Here is a 5,526-nt window from a genome sequence, read left to right on the forward strand (position 1 = left end):
CACTCGCGCTTTAAAAACCTTATTGTTTTCGCGAAAACAGAACCGAAATCTAACTGCTTGTCCATACGTGCCGTATCTCCCAGCGAATAGTATATGGAACACTTTTAGAATATAATTATAATGTTGGATAGCATAACGTCTTTTCTGCGTGTGTTCGTGTATAGAAAACTGGCTTGCGCAACATCAGCCTGCCATCGGCTCCGAAGCAACAGGTGCAACGGGAAGAACGAAAAAATACTGGCTTTGTGATTGTTGCGTCGCAGCACTTTTTCACGTGAATACAAACCGAAAAGTTATAGATGGCAGATCTTAATCGTGGAGAGGACCATGCTCTTTGAGACTCTTCTAACGGTGTTTCTAAGAGATGGGCACATCCTTGAATTCTCGCACCCGTCTTTACCCCTTTATTTTCAGGACGTTTTAAAGAGAAATGCAGAATCGCTTATGAAATGTTTCTCTATTCAGCGCGTTGGACAGTAACGATTGAAAGATGGAAAGAAGTTCACTCGAGCGATTCCTTTAAGGGAGGGCGCATTCGTTCGATGCAGTACAGTTTGCGGGCACCCTTACTACAAGAATGGCTGCCTTTCCTCGGCTGACTTGTTAGCATTAAATATTATTGAACTCTACGAGGTCTGTTAGAAAAGTATCCGACTTTATATTTTTTTGCGAACACCTGATGAATATGACACAAGCGCGCTTGCATCAGCTGATCTTGAATCTTCGTGCGCCTGCACGATTTTTTTCCCCGCCTGCCGATAGCGTCAGTCTCTGGGACGCAGCGTTTGAGTGAGGCAGTGCGCAGTGCTCGCGTCGTTTTTTTATTGCAAGAAAAATGGCGGAGCTACAGGAGCAGCGTTATTGCATCAAATTTTGCCATAAACTGGGCGACAGCCAAGTGGAAACCATTCATAATATTCAGACGGATTTCGGTGACGATGCTGTGAGCAGAACACAGATTAAGCAGTGGTAAAATTGGTTTAAAGACGGCCGCACATCGGTGGAGAGAGAGCCACGTTCCGGTCGGCCATCAACATGCCGAAATGACCAGGTCATTGCCGAAGTGAACGCTGTGGTGATGCGAGACCGTTGTGTGACTATCTGAGAAATTGCGGAAGAGGTGGACATAAGCAATTTTTCTGCACATTCCATTATCACCGAAGATTTGGCCATGGAGAGAGTTGCGGCGAAATTCGTGCCGAAGCTGCTCACGGTGTAGCAAAAGCAGCTTCGTGTTGAAGTCTCACAGGACATGCTGGATTCGACAAACAGTGACCCCGACTTCATCAACACCATAATCACTAGTGACGAGTCTCGGGTGTACGGGTACGACCCGGAAACCAAATCCCAGTCATCACAGTGGAGGTATTCCACGTCACTAAGACCACAGAAGGCCCGCCAAGTGCGCAGCGATGTCGAAGTGATGCTGACTGCTTTCTTTGACTCCCTCTGTGTGGCACACCACGAGTACGCACCCCACAGGGTCAAACAATGACCAAAGAGTACTACAGATATGACCTCTGTCGCCTACGTGGTGCTGTGCGGCGCAAGAGGCCGGAGTTGAGGACAACAAGAAATTGGCGCATCCATCACGACAATGCTCCGGCACATTCCTCGCACTTGATTCATACTTTTCTGGCGAAAAACCAGACTCCTGTAGTTCAACAGACTCCTTACTCTTCTGATGTGGCCCCCTGAGGCTTCTGGCTGTTTCCCCAAATCAAGAGGCCATTGAAAGGAGCGCAATTTCAGACAAGAGATGACATTATCGCTGCAACGACAGCTGAGCTAAACTCCATTCCGAAAGGAGCCTTTTCGGAATACTTCCAACAATGACAGCACCGCTGGGAGAAGTGTGTGGAGTCCCAAGAAGACTACTTTGAAGGTGATTAGGTTTCTAACGCTCCAGTTTTGCAGGTTTTTTTTCTACGGCCAAAGGTCGGAAACTTTTCAAACAGACCTCGTACTCACAATATACGTCACGGTATAACGAAAAGGACCTTTTCAAAGCTTCTGAAAACAATATACAGGAGGGTGGCGTATTGTCCTCACACAATACTTTTTAATTTCCGTAATAGCGAAAGAGGTGGAGGAGTCCATAATTGCTGTCACCCGATGCAGTTCCCCTCGGCATACAGTGCAAAAAGAAATTGACATTGTTCTGGACGTAGTCGAAAGGCAGTGTACAGAAGATTGTCAAATAAAATTGGGATTATTATAGACTGGTCTATTGACAGTAGACTATCTATAGTGTATAGAGAATCTATAGACCGTCTGTAGACAAAAGGAAATTAGGGAAGTTATAGACCTTAGTCTATAGATAGTCTATAGACCGTTTATAGACAAATGAATATAAAGGCTGTTATAGACTTCAGGCTATAGATGGTCTATAGACTGTCTTTAGACGAAAACAGGCGGTTATAGACTTTAGTCTATAAATGGTATATGAACTATGTATGGACGAAAGGAAATTAAGGCGTTCATAGACTTTAGTACATCGACAGTGTATAGATCGTCTATAGACAGAAGTAAATTAAGGCAGGTATAGTGTTTAGTCTATAACTAGTCTATAGATAGCCGACGTGTGAGTGAAGAGGGAGGGGGCGTGTCCTTGCACACGCTAACAGAACAGAAACAGAACAGAGACGACTCCGACATTCCAGAAGGTTCGACGCCATGGGTTAACGCAGTTCCTTGCCGAAACGCCGGCTCGGCATCAGCAGATCACGGCGCATGCATCCCAAGCCGAAACGCAGAGCCACGTTCACTTGACTCGCTAGCAGCGTCAGCGGCATCAGTCAGTCGCTGCGATCTCTTCGCCGCTCAACGTTCCTATGCGCCCACGCGCTGCCACCCGCAACCTCCCGATAACTTAACTGCTCTATTTGCTCCTCCTCCAATGCCACCCCTGTGCGGCGGCAATCAGAGCGCCGGATCGGTGGCGGCGAATCTCGATATGTACACCGCCCAAGCCGAAACGCAAAAGCTGAAAAAGCTGATGAGCTGCGCTCAAATTTCGAGAAAGACCGTTTGCTCCTTGGCGACTAGTGTACACTTGCTAAATAAGATGCTTTCTATAGTCGCTCGATTCTGTCTGTAGCGCTAGGACAAGCGATAACTTCCCGCGTGCTAAGCTCCATCCTCGTGGGGTCGCCAGCCTGGCGGCCAGAGGGGAAATGAGTCACCCCAATGCGCAGAGAAAGGCAAAGCGCTTACGCGAAACTTGTCGAACCAAGCGGCGCCGCTCACGCTGCTAGGAGAGAGAAAGTCAGCACTAAATCTTTCAGCCCCTGCTCGCCGTGCAGCTGATGTCGCTGGAGTAGGAGGGCCATCCCATTAACTCTATGGTCATGACCCTGCATCGCCAGGCGCACGGTATACTCCACCCGCCTTCGAGGGCGTTGAATCCTGTCTTTCTCTTTCTACGCGGGCGCCGGAAACGCTTAGCGCTAACCCGAACGGCTTTCACCCGCTTTTAAGCAGTACTTTTAAGTATAGCCCCAGCCGGCGATGGTGCGCTTCCGCCGCAAGGAAAATAAATTCTGCTTTCCGTTGTAAAAATGAGGAGCAAGTGGCTGTTGCCGACACAAAGGCGCACCCCATTCAGGACCTCGTGGAACGTGCAGCGCGTGCCACTCAGTTCTGTTCATTGAGTAAACGTCGTAATTAAAATTATGCGAGGTCCCAGATGTAACATGTAACGGGAATAAATAAAAAGGGGCGGTCGGAGATGCCGCATAATCTAGGTAAATTTCGCAATGTAGTCACGGCTGTGTGAGTACACAACGGACCAGTGGGTAAAGCCGAAATCAGGAACTCATAGTGACGATCATTTTTGAACAGATTTAACCAGGTGTCAGAAACGAATACGAAAATATTTGTGCAGCGGAAAAATATTCTCATATTGCTAATTTCCTTTATTTATTTACAATACTGCTAACTCCAAATTGGGGTTGTAACAGAGCGGTATTTATATCCTTACACCACCAGAAAAAAAAAAAGAACAGGAAGAAGCAAGTATGAACAATAATGCCAAAAGTTGCAATATTATGACACAAGCGCAAAAAAAAAGACAATTACAACAGTTGTAACAAGCATAATGCTAAACAACACATGTCCAAAAGGACAGATTGCGACGAATGCCGCCAATATCACTGCCAGAAAAAAAAACTCAGCCACCGCTGTGTGAAGAATCGATCTCACAGCCATGAAAACGCCAGTCGAAGAGGAGAGGCATTCAACCGCAGTATTTCGCTGCAAAGAATCTGCAAGGTTTAAAGCGGGCTGTCTTCAACCCATCCGTGGAATGTCATGCACGTGATTCGAGAAACTAATTTTCTTGTCTTCCGTTCCATTCTGCATTCGCTGATAGCATATTATAGCTTGCATACTTCTGTTATAAAGTGTCTTCAATGTTACGAGGTAATGATAGTTATTTATTCATCTATTTGTTTATTCATTCATATGCCGTAAAGAACTCGGGGGGCATTACATAAGAGGGTAAGAATACAAGACATGAAAAAAAAAAACGATAACACAAATAATAGAAACATGCAATGCGGCAAATTTTGCACATTAAAAAAAGAGCAGTTTGCGAACAAATTCAACGTGGCTCTTAACTGATGCAATGTTTTCCGGAAGTTTTTTCCAGTGATGATTAGCGAGAAAGAGCGATGAATGACGAAGTTGTTACATGGAAATATGGGCTGAGGACTTTGAAGTTGTGGTCGAGGCGTGCAAAAATGCGATTGATATGAGGACCGCAGAACGACGACGGTGCGGTATAATACCGATGGAAACATAAAAAGAGATAAAACAGTCTCCGCTTTCCCAAAGCTTAAATTGAGCGATTTTTTTTTATTCCCGTAACACTAGATGTTCGTGCTAAATTTGTTTTGATGAACCAGGCAGCTTTACTTTGAAGTTATTTTTAATTTATTGGTTAAATACGTCTGATGGGGATTTCGGATTAATGAAACATATTCTATTTTTGGACAAACAAGTGTTTTATATGCCAGAAGTCTTCTAGATGCGTTATAATTATGTGGCTTGCGTTTAATGAAACTGAGTAGCCTAAATGCCTTGCTAGTGGCTATGTCAATGTGATGTTGCCATTTTAGGTTACTTGATATGTAAACCCCTAAGTATTTGTGTGTGCTGATCATTTCAACAGTTAGGCTGCTTATTGAATCATCCTTGGCTATTGCGTTCGACTTGTTGGTAAATCTCATTACTTTTATCTTAGCAACGTTAATTTCAATCTGCCAAAGTTCGCATCCCTCAGCTAGTTCCTTAAGGTCTGAAGTAAAGAAACTGCGTCCGAAGTTCCATTTACCTCCATGTAAATAACACAATCAATTGACTGCAAATAATCTTATAGCGGGGGAAAAGGTATGACTCTAGACTTGGAAGCGGAGATCTTCTTACATTAAGTAAGGCACCCTCGATAGAAACCCATATCGAAAGTTGAGTTTTGTTCTTGGCTCGAAGGTTGCTGGGGTCTGAGGTATAGCGCGTGCATCTGCT

General features: G+C 45.0%; 1 pseudogene; it reads left to right on the forward strand.

Moving 5' to 3' along the window:
- Positions 1-835: 835 nt before the first annotated feature.
- LOC149353333 (protein GVQW3-like) lies at positions 836-3,323 on the forward strand (annotated as a pseudogene).
- Positions 3,324-5,526: the final 2,203 nt, after the last annotated feature.

Source organism: Amblyomma mixtum, chromosome 3 (genome assembly GCF_055824585.1).
Source record: "Amblyomma mixtum isolate Tamu chromosome 3, ASM5582458v1, whole genome shotgun sequence".
NCBI classification, from domain to species: domain Eukaryota; kingdom Metazoa; phylum Arthropoda; class Arachnida; order Ixodida; family Ixodidae; genus Amblyomma; species Amblyomma mixtum.